General features: G+C 36.2%; 1 pseudogene; it reads left to right on the top strand.

The window, feature by feature from the left end:
* The first annotated feature begins 3,736 nt into the window (after positions 1–3,736).
* Positions 3,737–15,017, top strand: LOC149144807 (uncharacterized; annotated as a pseudogene).
* The last annotated feature ends 379 nt before the right edge of the window (positions 15,018–15,396 follow it).

Here is a 15,396-nt window from a genome sequence, read left to right as displayed (position 1 = left end):
TCTTCCTTGATTTTCTTTTATTGTAGTGACAAGAAAATATCAAGATACTTAGAAGACGCATCAAAGGAATTTGCAATTGTAAAGACATAATATGTATTTCATTGGCAATGAAAATAAAATTCAAGTAAAATTCTAGTTGCGTACACTCTAATAACCATGTCTTTCAGAGTAGATATCTTTATTTGAAAAAAAAAATCTACATGTGACAATAAAATGAAACAAGAATCTATTCATAAGTCATCACTCTATTTATCATAAATCAAACTCTAATTCTCAACTAGGTCTATTTTTCTCAATTGTTTTAGTCTGTATTAATCCACCACCTTTTCTCCCTGGTGAGTTTGATCTAATTGCAAAAAACACCTAGCTCGTGCATGTTCCTTTTGACTATGATATTTTGTCACCTTGGAGACTTTTCAATGTTTTTTTCTTGTGGTATTTCTCCTTACATTGCCCTATTTGTACATGTAGTAGCTCACATGTGCTTAAGTTCTCATTTACCCATAAGGGAAATTTGATTTATGTTGATATGATTGAGGATGGGGAAGAATTAATCTCGAAGATGTCAAACTGGCCATCTCTTCTGACCCTACTTGTGAGTACAAACTCATGTTGTACATGACGAGAGGACAACTCTAGAATCATGGACCTCTTTCCATTATTCCTCTTCCATTGTTGTTTGTTTTGGTGAATTTTTTTTTTCCTTTCCTATTTTCCATTGATTTTCAGTTGGAGAATACTTTGTGCCTACATAGTGATTGAAGGTCTCGCTGGTAGTAAACTGTGGTTGAAATTTCAACCTTTGATATGGACCAAGATCTAGCTAGTGAGGAATAATATCCTCAAGGTTTTGTTGCATGGGAGGGCTCTGTTGGGGCTATAGTTTTCATGTTGAAGGCATAAGAGCAAGAGATATTTCTCTACCAGAGTTTAAACAAACCAAAAAAGGAAAAATATCCAATGATTTTTCCATTCTTGTCTTTTAGTTGCAAATCCTTCGATAATGATATCAACAACTATTTATGTTTTCGACTGATATGATGATAATCAATGAGATCTTACATGTATAGCTATTTATGGTTTCTTACACACTAATTTTGTTTATGTTATTATAATGTAACGAGATATTTGATCAGGCCTCTAACATAATAGGAGTTGATGGACATCTACAATTTTAACGATATTCATTAAATCTTTATATCTATAAAGTGTCTATTGCTTTATATGTGGCATTCTCTTTCATATTTAACTAGAAGAAGATTATAGTTTGATTTAAAGTGTGTAAACATCCCCTCAAAGTCTTTGTTACTAGTAAAATATATCATATTGAATTGAAGAATATATGGTTGAATTCCATCCTCTAGTTTTAAAAATAGCCTTTACTCCCTATGTTGTGGCTGGGATGGTGACTATCTAGCCATGGTGATAGCACAGGTTTTGTCGAGTTACAAGTTGATTGGCTCTTCTAGAGTAGACTTAGGACTGCATTACTTGCATGCATAATCACTTAGTCAAAAGTAAAACATTGGTAAAGTCTCCATAGCTTGAACACTCTTTCAAGTTCACTAGAGAAGTTCATAGACATACTATATCCTCTATCAAGAGATGATTCATATGTAGGAAAAATATTTTATTCAATCATAAGAAATGATAATTTTATTAATGCTGATGAGTTTCCAAATTATCTTAATGGGACTACGGAGTATATGCAGTCAAAACACTAATAGTAATGTAGCAGTGCCATGAAAACTCCTCAGTACCAAAGGAAAAGAAACACAGAGAAAAATAAAGGAGTCAATAGGAATGGGTTTGTTGGAAGTGTAAACACTGACAAGGAGAAATACTGCATTTTACTGGAAATATGGATTCATTTCCTAGGTTCATAATTGTTTGAGATTGCTATGATATTAATTACAGTAGGTTATCTAATTGAAACAAAAGACCTGGCTTTGCAGAATTCGTAGTGTGTGGAAGCCATCTCATGAAACTGAAAAGGCATTTTTTATTTGATCATTAATACTAGGAATTGCCTCTAGGCATGAAACTTACATAGCTTGGGGATACCACAATCTAATTTCCCTCTAGATGGTCAGTCTAATATGCTCAAAGCCTCAAGCACATTTTTTTGGTTTTTCCCTCCCAATTCTGTCCTAGAATGGATTTAGTTCTTTTCTAGCTAGCTTTACCAACATCCATCTCATGGAAGATAGTCTTGTTATGTGATCAACTGCCATTGGCAGTAGAATCAAGGCTTAATGGCATCTTTGGGGAGTGGAAATACTCTTTTTACTATTTTACTCAAAAAATGGTGAATCACCCCCCATGGTTGACATCATCATCTTGAATCCTATTGGTTCTTATGAAGTTTATTTTGGTTGTACATTTTTCTTAGGAGACCCATTTTAGACCTCAAAATTGCCCTAATTTTCACTATATGTTTTGACCACACAGAGATTATTTTGTTGTCTACCCTTCTCATTTCATGAAAAGACTACCCTAAAAGCCAATATATTTCTATCATATCCATGAGGTCAACACCAATTTGTGGTTCAAGGTATAACTAAGTTGGAAGAAACTTATCTCTAGACCCTATGTTATTTTTCCACCCCTAATGTTTATGGACAAGACGTCAATTTTCTAAAACATTGGAGAGACAAAGTATTACCTTTCCCATGTTGACTCCCTCTATTCAACATCATGAAAAATATCCATAAATTAGTTATCCTTATCAAACCACACATTTAGTTGGACATGATGATTGATCATTATCATGACAGTAATACTTTTCTATAATTTTTAACCACACAAAACTTGTTTTGATATCACCATAATTCACTTTTAATAAATCAACCAAAATCTTGCAAATAATATTTGGTGACACAAAGACAAAACTTTTTTTATAAATTAATAATTATTTATAACTAGAAATATCTCTCACTAAATAGAAGAATAGACTCAACATTTTATTTAATGGAATTTAATTCCCCTTGAAAAACACGTGATCATTTAGCACAATCATTTCATTCAAGCATTCATGGATTTTTTTCTTTCAAATATAAAAATTGTTTATTCCCCCCCATTTGAAAGGTTTGTTCAACGGGAAAGAGGAGAAGGAAGGGCATGACCATGACATCACAGTATGATGTAATTCATTTGGTTGAATTCATGAGATTGATTCTTTTGGTTGGACTCATGATATTGGATTCTTCGTGCCTCCAATCATGGTGATTTGGTTTTACTTCGGGGATGTGCACAAGGTTTCCCACACTAATAGTCAATGGCCTAGACGAAGCCCTCCATCTATGTGAACAACTGCAAAACTCTTCTATAAAATCACAAAGAGGCACTCAACTAAAGGATATCTACCTGGGCGGGTCGGAAATGTCATGAAACTGGGCTATGGAAATGGGAACCAAAATGGGCCTTTCCTCTAATAAAGATAACCGTATCAGGGTTACTACCATCCATCAATCATGATTTCCTGCCAAATTATGTATTGGGGCCTGGAGGGAATCCTGACTACTGGTGGGGTTTGGAAGGCACAAAAAGGTGCCTAAAATGAGGATTCAAAGGTTCAAGCCCATGTTTCATTATGTTATTTCCATCATCAAATAGGATCGGATGGAGAAGTTGTTTGGTTGGTGCACCTCATACTACTTAGGAAGCATTTCTCTATCAGTGTAAGCTAAATCAACTATATTTTTATTTTTCTCTCTTGTCTTCCCTGACTTGTATTATGACGCTATATGTCCAGGATTGCATGGAGGAAGATGAACCCAAAGGCATAAGCAATAAGGGCTTGACCAAAGAAGACAAAAGGTGCCTTTCTTACACGAAAATCAACCAACAAAATAAGCAAATAAGAGAGCAAGAATGCATTGATTATGACAAGGAAATCAAATATCTTAAGACCATAGGTGGTCACAAGGTAGATGTTATAGCACAGATGGATTTTGATGATCCAATCATCCCTAAAAATGAAAGAGGCTCAAAAAGGACCTCAGATTCGCTTGGACCCAGGATTTTGAGAGTCTCAAAGAAAAAAAATCGGATGCTGAGGAAATGGATGTGGACTTAGAAAAGTGGGATTGAGGATTTGTGCCAGAGGTGAAGTTTCCAGAGGCGAATCCCACTCAAAAGGTAGGTAGCTAACTACATTTTATATTTATTTTTTAATTATAATAATTATTGATTCTTGCCCATGAGGAACTTGAAAGAGTCTCAAACTCTCCAAGATCAGACTACAAAACCAAACTTCTAATTTATTAAACCCAAAAGAAAATGAATGTGTATACATACAATGGGATGAGCCCTATGGATAACCTCCATAGTGGGAAAATAGAAAACCTACGTGAGCTTACAACTCACAACACAACAAAGAAAACTAATTTAATTTCTTTAGAAATTACCAACACCAACACCCCCCCATAAGTGAAATGTAGGGAGGAAACAAACAAATGTGTCCCAAAAACTAGGCCTAGTGAGGTACCCATGTACAACAACAATGAAACCTCATAGAAAACCAGAAACAAGAAACCAAAGAAAAAAAAATTAGTGAAGGTAGGAGGATTCAAGAGTACCCCTCAAAGACTACTTCCTTCACACCAAGCATCAAACAAAGCTGAAGAAACCTAGGAGATGAAAGAGGTTTAGTGAAGACATTATCCACTTGCACTTCGGTAGGTAGATATTGCAGATTGAGAACTCTATCTTGGATTAATTGCCAGATAAAGTGCATGTAGATCTCTATGTGTTTTCTCCACTGATGCTGAACTGGATTTCTAGAGATGTTGATGGAACTTTATTTGTCACACCAAAGAGTGGTTGGATGCTCCTATTGAAATCCAAACTCCATTAGTAATTGTCAAATCCAAAGGACTTCTTGACTATCCAAGACTGTAGCATGGTAATTAGCCTCAGTGGAAGACAATGTAATTGTCGATTGTTTCTTGCAGGACCAAACAATAGGAGTTGAACCAAGATGGTAAACAAAGTCTGATGTAGACTTCCGATCATCAACAAAACCAACATAATCAGAGTCGATAACATATTCTAGCTTAGAAGAACCAATAGTTTACTGAATGTCAAACTTTGAAGTACCTTGAATATACCTAAGAATGCACTTAGCTTCTTGCCAATGACTCTCGTGTGGATCCTTGGAGAATTGACAGACAAGTCCAACTGCAAAAGAGATGTCTAGTTAGGTATGTGTCAAGTACAACAAACTCCAAACCAAATATTTATATAAGGTCATATTAACACTAGGTGACGAGCAACTAGTAGTGAGTGTAACACCTAACTGAAATGGAGAGGGTGATGACTTACAATCAGCTATGCCAAATCTCTAAATAAAATCAAAAGCATAATTTTGTTGATAAATGAAAATGTCATCTAAAGATTGATGAACCTGCAAACAAGAAAAAAATACATAAATCCAAGTTCGGTCATGTCGAATTGATCCATCAACTGTTGTTGTACACTCTATATCATGGATGAAGAACTCCCAATAATAATAAAATAATCCACATATATAAATAATACCAAAATACTAGTTCATTCTCTTTTAATATAAACTGTAGGATCTGAGTCACAACGAGAAAAGCCTGTAATCAATAGAAAACTATCCATATTCTCATACCAATCTTGTGGAGCCTGTTTGAGACCATACAAAGAACAACGAAGTATGCAGACAAAAGAAGAGCCATGTAAGAAACCCGGAAGTTGATCCTTGTAGATTTCTTCCTGTAAATCTCCATGCAAGAAAGCACTCTTCACATCCATCTCATAAACTAACCAGCATTGTGAGGAAGCAAGAGACAACATAAGACATATGGAATTCATTTTGGCAATAGGGGAAAAGTTTCAAAGTAATCAATACCTTCAACCTATGAGAAACCCTTGGGCACTAGTCATGCCTTATACTTGTCAACAATACCATCTACAACATACTTTTTCCTATAGACCCATTTGCAACAAACTATTTATTGTCCCTTGGGAAGAGGAACGAGATCCCATGTGTGAGTCTTCATCAAATAAGAATAATCCTCTATCATGGCAGATTCCTATTCATGTATCCCAACAACTTCAAAAAATTGTTGGGGATCTTTTGAAATGGCATGGCAGAAAAGAGAAATACCAACTGTCTTGGGCTGAATATTGTTGGGATAAGGAGAAAAATAACTAAAATTAGATATATCATAGCGATACCTTTCAAGTCGCTTCTTCTAGTGAAGGCTTATTGTTGGGTCCCTATAATACTAGTGATTACCCCATTACTATTGTAGTTATACCCCTTATTTATATTGTTGTGCCCCTATTACCCCCTTGTTGTTATTTCTGTGCCCCATAGAATCCCTCTATTGTTATTTTTGTGGCTTTATATTATTATTGTTAGGTCGGCTCGATTATATTGTGACTCCTTAGACTCCTATATATAGAAAGGAGGTTTTGTCATTTGTATCATCGAAGAATTGTTCATTTATGTAATGTAAAGGAGGTTTCCCCCTCGAAGAGGCTGAATTCTAAGGCGTGGATCTCTCTTTTCTATCTTTTTGTGAGCTGGTTTCATAACATTTGGTATCAGAGCTTTGGATTCTAGGGTTTCGTTGTTCCAAACAGGTCATCGTGGAATTTTCGCTATAACTTTTTTTCTATGACGTTTCAAAAGTCTAAAAAAAAATCCGTTTGAGAAGAAATCGTGCTAAACCTTGGGTCTGAATTTCAGAGCTTTTCGTGCAATATTTTCGCAGATATGATCTAAGGAAGTTGGTCTTTTTGCAGACTTCTGAATTACATTCAAAACAGGTGACTTGGGGAAAATCGTCATAAATTTCTCTCTGGGGATCGGATTGAAATTTCGTAAGAAGGTACAGAAAGAGGACGGACTGTAGTTTCTTGTATGCATGTTTCCAATTTAAAGGCTGAAACAATGACTCATGGCACGTCGTACAAGTTCACTCTACTGAACTAGTCTAAAAGCAAGTCACTGTGGGAGATTTCACATAACTCTTCCTTGGAGAATCCAATTTGGGTCAGACTTGTGGCATTGGAAAGAGGACACAAAAGGCTACTACAGGTTGTAATTTTAGAACTGGATGACCCGAAATTACAGAGATACATCAGATTAAATATCAGGCTTCTATAAAGTGAAAAAAAGTTGTGTAGTTTTTTTTTAATTTTTGTGTAAGCTTGGTTTAACGGAATTCATGGGGCATAGTAAAGAATTATTATCGGTAACTGATGCCCTGAGGAAAGAAAATGCAAACACCTAGTAAGGAACCTGAAAGCTCTAGCATGACTCATGAAGAAGAGGAAGAAATGCTACATGATATATCAAAATTACAAGAACAAGTGCAACACATGTCACGCTCACAAAAGCTAACAGAAGCTAAGATAAGTGGCATGGAATCTAAGATAAATGGCGTGGAATCTAAGATAAATGGCGTGGAAGCTAAGATGGATGATTTGAAGATAGATTTGAAGACAAATTTGAAGAAAGACACGGCAAATTTGAAGACAGATATGAAGACAGACATGGCAGATTTGAAGACAGATTTGACAAATTTTCTACAAGAGATACTTACTAATGGTGAAAAGGTTGTAAAGGAAACTCATGATGTGAACAAAAGTAATGTTAATCATGATTCCATAGATTCCAATGTTGGATCGAAGACCCACCATATTCCAAAAATCGATATGAGGAAGTTTGATGGCAAGGATCTCGCCACATGGATATTACAGATGGAGCAGTTCTTCGATCTCAATAATGTGAAAAACACACAAAAGGTACATATGGCAACTGTATATTTGGAATCAAATCAGTTTGTATGGTATCAATGGCTTTTCTCTCATAAAAAATTTATCACTTGGGCAATTTTTACGAAAGAATTGAATTGCTTCCTATATCCAGCACCAGAGTGTCAAGTGATGATTGCAAATGGAGGAACAATAAATTGCTCTGGAAGGTGCCATGATATCAAGCTATCCATGGGAGAATATGTATTGACTAGCCCAATGCTTTCCATTCTAATGGGAGGTGTTGATGTTGTACTAGGAGTCCAATGGCTACAATCCTTGGGTACAATAGCTTTTAATTTTCAAGAACTTTTCATCAAATTTTCTACAGAAGGAAAGGAAGTTGAATTAAGGGGTATTGCAGGGAAACCAGGAAAGATAATCAGCTCTAATGGTATAACAAAGCTTCTAAAAAAGGAGCAAAGAGGTGTAATTGCACAATTATGTTCGCTAGATGTTTCCACATCGGAATCATCTATTTCTCCAGATCTCCAAAAGTTCCTGGACAATCATTCCAAGGTATTTGAGACTCCCAAAGGTCTCCCACCTATGTGTGATCATGATCATGCTATTCATCTGATTCCAGGAAGTGTTCCTCCAAACATCAGGCCGTACAGATATCCCTATGTCCAAAAAAGTGAAATTGAACGTATGGTTGTAGAAATGCTAGAGGTTGGTATAATTCAACCAAGTAAAAGTTTTTTCTCTGCTCCAGTAGTATTGGTGCACAAGAAGGATGGATCATGGTGCATGTGTCCGGATTATAGGGAGCTCAACAAGCTCACTATTAAAGATAGGTTCCCCATTCCTGTCATTGATGAATTACTGGATGAATTGCATGGACCAATTTACTTCACTAAGTTGGATCTTCGTTCGGGATATCATCAAATCAGAATGAAGATTGAAGACATTCCAAAAACGGCATTTAGAACTCATGAGGGTCATTATGAATTTTTGGTCATGCCTTTTGGCCTTACTAATGCACCTTCAACATTTCAAGGTTTGATGAATTCAATTTTCAAACCATTCCTTAGAAAATTTGTGTTAGTATCTTTTGATGATATACTAATCTACAACAAGTCTTGGAAGGATCATGTTGAAAAGGTTGACAGGGTGCTACAACTATTGGAGGAGAAACAATTGTATGCAAGAAGATCCAAATGTTTCTTTGGAGTCCAGGAGGTGGAATATTTGGGTCATATTGTATCTCATGAAGTAGTTAAGGTAGACCCTAGCAAAGTTAAAGCCATTAAGGAATGGAAAATTCCCACATCCATAAAGCATCTGTGAGGATTTCTTGGGTTGACAGGGTATTATCGCAAGTTTGTTAATAATTATGGGAGAATAACAGCACCTCTAACAACATTATTGAAGAAAGATGCATTTTCATGGACTCCGGAAGCAACAAAGGCCTTTGAACATCTTAAAGAGGCAATGTGCCAAGCACCGATCTTAGCTACACCGGACTTCACAAAAACCTTTATTGTGGAATGTGATGCTTCAGGAAATGGAATTGGTACTGTTCTAATGCAAGATGAAAGACGCATTGCTTTTGAAAGTCGTCCAATCAAGGGAAAGATTTTAAGCAAAGCTATTTATGAGAAGGAAATGTTGGCAATACTCCATGCACTTAAGAAATGGCGACCCTACCTAATGGGTAGACACTTCAAGGTAAAAACGGATCATGATAGCCTTAAATACTTTTTAGAACAAAGATTATCCTCTGAAGAGCAACAAAAGTGGGTCACAAAGATGTTGGGTTATGACTTTGAAATCATCTACAAAAAAGGGAAGCAAAATGTGGTGGCAGATGCACTCTCAAGAAAGGATGAGGATGTGGAAGCATTGTTGTGCACCATTTCTATTATCCAACCAGATTGGATAAACGAAGCAAGAGAGGAATGGAAGAATGATGAAGAAGTGTGGGCACTTATTCGAAAGCTACAACAAGATTCCAGTACGTCTGATACATTTAGCTCGCAAAATGATTCATTATGGTACAAAGATTGCTTATACCTCTGTAAGAATTCCCAGCTAAAACAAAAGATTCTTATGGAATTGCACACTTCTCCCTTAGGAGGGCACTCAGGATTTTTAAAAACTTACCACAGGGTTAAGAAGGAATTTTTTTGGGATGGCATTAAATCAGATATTCAAAAGTTTGTGGTGGAATGTTTGGTTTGCCAACAAAATAAAGTTGAAACAATTAAGACACCGGGTCTACAACAACCTTTATCCATTCCAAGCCAACGTTGGGAGGAGGTTTCAATGGATTTTATCACAGGTTTACCCAAGTCTGAGGGAAAGAGTGTCATCATGGTGGTAGTTGACAGACTTACCAAGTATGCACACTTTTGTGCATTATCACATCCATTTAAAGCCAGTACAGTTTCTACTACATTTATGGAAACAATTGAAAAGCTACATGGAAACCCAAAGATTATTGTAAGTGACAGAGATCCCATTTTCACTGGAAATTTTTGGACATAATTATTTTCTTGTCTTGGTACTCAGTTAGCTCATAGCTCATCTTATCATCCTCAATCTGATGGGCAAACTGAGATAGTAAACAAATGTTTGGAAGGATATCTTCGTTGCTTTGTATTTGATAAACAGACACAATGGGTCAAATGGTTGCCTCTGGCTGAATGGTGGTATAACACTTCCTTCCATACAGCAACGAAAATGACCCCATTTATGGCACTTTATGGGTATCAACCACCATCCATCACATCATATTTATGAGAAAATTCTAAGGTTCAGGCAGTGGAACATCACTTCGAACATCAACAACAAGTCCTCCAACTCTTAAAGGATAACCTCTTGTTGGCACAAAATAGAATGAAACAACAGGTAGATCAACATTGCAGTGAAAGAAGTTTTGATGTAGGTGATTAGGTATTCCTACAACTACAACCATATAAGCAAATGTCCCTAAAGCAAGCTAAGAAGGATAATAAATTATCACCAAAGTATTATGGTTCGTACAAGGTGTTGCAAAAGATTGGTACTATGGCATACAAATTGAAGCTTCCTGCAGCTTCTCGATTGCACCCAGTTTTCCATGTTTCATGTTTAAAGAAAGTTATAGGCGACAAGCTCCCAGTTCAAACAATATTGCCAGAACTTGACAAGGAAGGAAAAATTATATTAGAACCGGAAGCAGTCACAGAAACAAGAACTCGACAGCTACGAAATCGATCAATTTCAGAGTACATTATCAAGTGCAAGAACTTATCCGCTGAAGATTCCACATGAGAGGATGAGAATTTTATGCAGAAGTATCCAGAACTACTCAAGCGTTGAGGACAACACTTTTTTGAAGGAAAGGGGCATGTTGGGTCCCTATAATACTAGTGATTACCCCATTACTATTGTAATTATACCCCTTATTTATATTGTTGTGCCCCTATTACCCCCTTGTTGTTATTTCTGTGCCCCATAGAATCCCTCTATTGTTATTTTTGTGGCTTTATATTATTATTGTTAGGTCAACTGGATTATATTGTGACTCCTTAGACTCCTATATATAGAAAGGAGGTTTTTCCATTTGTATCATCGAAGAATTGTTCATTTATGTAATGTAAAGGAGGTTGCCCCCTCGAAGAGGCTGAATTCTAAGGCGTGGATCTCTCTTTTCTATCTTTTTGTGAGCTGGTTTCATAACACTTATCCTCTCTTGTTCTTGATTAAGATGTTCCTGTGCAGGTTGATCAGCTGCAGGAAGTGGTTGGTCTTCTAGCTTATTTTCATCTTTAGGAGGAGGATTCTCATCATCCAATTGATCATCAAGAATAGAACTATCAGCATGACCTACACCATCATGGTAACCTATGGAGAGAGTGGGATTTGATGAGTTTTTGAAGTTATCATCAAAATGAACAACTCTACAAAACAAAACATCCTTTGTAACATGATCAAACAATCTATATTATTTCATGTCTTCACAGTAGCCAACAAAAAACAATGGTTAGCTCTTTTTCTCCATAGCTTTATGTTTCTCATATGGAATCAGGGCCTATGCTACACTACCAAAGACTCTGAAAGTAGAGACATAATGTTTGACATGACTCCAAGCTTCCTTTGGAGTCATATGTAACATTTCTTTATGAGGCATTTGATTCTGAATATAATTTTCATAGTTCACTGCTTCAGCACAAAAGGAGGATGGCAGGTTCTTGGACTGAATCATGAAATTGGCCATTTTTTTCAACGTCTTGTTCTTCCTTTCATAAACACCATTTTGCTAAGTAGTGTAGGGAATAGAGTGTTGATGCAATATTCCACGTTCTCTACAAAAATATTTGAATGCCTGGTCGACATACTCCCCACCATAATCAATGCCTAGATTCTTGATATAAAGAGAGTATTTCTTCTCAACAAAATATTTTACAGTTTTGAAAGTTTCCAAGACTTCACTTTTAAAAACTTAAGAAAATATAACCAAGATCTCTGTGAGAAATCATCAATGAAGGTAAGTGCATACTTAGCTCCTAAAACGGAACGAGTTGGAAAGATCATAAGATCACTATGCACCAACTCGAGGGGAACCATAGCCTATAATGCTTTCCATTTTGGAAAAGGATATTGATATTGTTTGCCAAGAATGCATCCTGAACAGAATCTATGCCTGACACCTTAGGAAGCCCAAGTATAAGATTTTCACAATTCATTTTCAGCAAATATTTGTAGTTAAGGTGTCCAAATATTTCGTGCCAAATATTACTTAATGAATTAGAATGTGAAATATAAGAGTTACCAAAAGAAGGCTCAAAACCTGAAAATCTTTATAATCGAGAGCTATGACCTACCTGTCCATATGCAACAACAACTTCTGGATCTTGTAGTTCTCGAATGACTACATCAATGGGAGAAAACTCAATTGTTCTCCCATCCCTAGAATGACAGATATGATAAATAGAAAGTGAATTTGTGGAGATTTTAGACACAAGAAAAACATTCTTGATGCAACCATCATCCAAGTACACAGTGTTTGATCCACGAACATCAAGCTTTGAATATTCTCCCACTACAATCTTGGAAACACTACAATCAAATGGAGATGGAAGAAAATTACTAGAATGAGTCATATGATGAAATGCACCTGATTCAAATATCCAACTATCTGACAATGCATGTAAAGCTCAATAAGATAAATCATGCCCTCTACCATATGAAGATGGTTTGGATATTGAAATATTATGTTGCTTCATCGCTTCACTCAATGCTTCAAGTTTCGTATAACACTTCGATTGTGGATGCCCTTATCCTCCACAAAAGTTGTAAATTTCATTTGACCTCTTCTCCCATGGCTTTGAGAAAGACCTTTTGATCTTGGAATATTATGGAGGGGGATTTTAATTTTGATGAGGTTTGGAGGGAGGCTCACTACTTTGAGTAGAATCCTTCTTCTTTTGAGGACTAGCTTTGGATTTTCGTTTTGAGATATGTTCTACAAGATTTTGAAACGTTGAGCTAGAATGAGCATCTAACTATTGAAACTTAGATTGTTATCCTATTAAGCGTTCACAAAATAACTCAAAAGAAGGAAATTTTAAATTATCACCAAGTGCATCCATTGTAGAATAAAATGTAGAAGAAAATACCTGAAACACACCCTTTAGCTTGGATAAAATTAGGAAAACGCACTCACTGTCTTATTTGGTGTCTCTGCATCCTTTCAGTTTTGCAACCAATGACCAAAATTTGACAACATAATATTCAATAGAGGTATGCTCATCAAGGATCAATGAAGACAATTCTGCTCCCAATCGTAAGGGTTTCAACTCATTTTTTTTTTCAAATAGAGAGGCAATCTTTTCCCAATGTTTCTTCAGAGTATCACAGTTATCAGGATTGAATAGAAAACTATATACAACATGAAGCCCAATCAACCCCATGGCTTTATCTACTATTTCACATGATAAAGACTTCACGAGCAGTGGGCTTGGGAACAAGGAGTTAAGGTCTTTGTAAAATTGTTGAGTTCTCATAGGGAATTAGTGCAAATTAGAGCCACAATTACACTTGGGAGAATAACAAAATTTGCTCTGGAGGAAATTTTAGAACAAACAATTCAACATTTGATTGCCCTTCTATGTCTTCCCTCTAATGCTGGGTCTCCATCCATTCAAGAGACATTTTCCTTTTGTTTGGGAAGGCTTGCATGTACAGGGGATCATTTGAGCTCTACTATTGGAGATTATGGAACTATTCTGATCCTTGTAATACCCTTGCTAGAATCTAAATGGAGAATGAAAAGGGTGGTGGACAAGGCTTAAAGGGAGCTTGTCGTATGTACACAAAGTAATCAAGTAATTCTTGCTAGGAGTGTAGAACAAGTAATAATGAATCTTATGGCTTCATCCCATAATGACGTAAAGAAAATCATTGCAGAAATATTGACTTCATTAACACACTAGAAGGACATTCAATGAGAAATAGCTGGTTTGGGTGGAATCCCCATGTTAATCAAGTCAATTATGTTAATCAGGATTGCATCTAGAGTTAGGGTAGCTCATGAAATTGGATAGCTAGGAGTCACCAAAAGGGTTAGAAGGATGCTTGTGAATGTAGGTGCTATTCCTATTTTAATTGAGCTTCTAAAAGAAAATGATTTGGCTACAAATACTGTTGTCAGGAATGCTCTTTGAATAATATTAGCACATGTTGATTATCTTAGTCCCATTGCTCAGGCTGGTGCCATTCTCCTCTTTCTGGAATTGCTTGAAGGAACCAATCCCTAAGGGAAAGAAATTATTTAAGATGTCTTTTTTATATTGGCATTTGCAGAAGAGAATGTTATAGCCATTGCGGAGCACTTAGTGAGGATGCTATAAAGTTCCAATGTTGAAGGAAATGTTGCAGCAATGGATGTTGTCCAGGATCTCTCTAGTTACAAGCATTTTGTCTATGTTGTCAGAGCTTCAAGTGTAATCCCTCTACTTCTAATACTGTTGGAGGATGAGAATGACGATGTTAGAGAGAACGAATTTGGCATTGTTGCACAATTGAGTTATGATTGTGTTGACATGCTAGCTTTAACAAAGGCTAGGAACGTCCCCATACTTTTGTCATTGTTTCAAAATAAATCATAAGAGCTCAAAGACAATGTTGTTGAAGCTCTGATCAATTTCTTAGAGAACCCATCATTGAGATATATGATTTGACAAGCATTTGATGTTCCTGCATTTCGAGATATTGTTGACATAGAATTTCTTTGATGTCAATATGGCAATATTCAAGGAGCTAGAGGAAGTAAAAAGAGCCATTGGAGGAAGCAAACAGAGCTATTGGAGCTATCGGATGAGCCAGATGAAGCAAACAAAGCCATCAAAGGAAGAAAACAGGGCCATCGGTGGAAGAAAACAAAGCCATCGAAGGAAGAAAATAGAGCTATCGGAGCAATGGATGCCAAAGAATACACTATCAGGAGCTATCAGGGCAAAGTATGGCAAAGAATGCCAAAGAATACACTATCAAGAGCTATTAGGAGCAATATAGTGTATATGTATGTAAATACACTATTGGAGGCAGAAGACTCATATACATACATATGCATTTACACTATCGAAAGCGGAAATCATAGTTACATCTGAATAC

The sequence above is a fragment of the Pinus tabuliformis genome, chromosome X, assembly GCF_031772625.1.
Source record: "Pinus tabuliformis cultivar Carrire ecotype Pingquan chromosome X, CPIR1, whole genome shotgun sequence".
NCBI lineage: Eukaryota > Viridiplantae > Streptophyta > Pinopsida > Pinales > Pinaceae > Pinus > Pinus tabuliformis.
The sequence above is the reverse complement of the archived record's forward strand: the minus strand, read 5'-3'. Positions and strand labels throughout refer to the sequence as shown.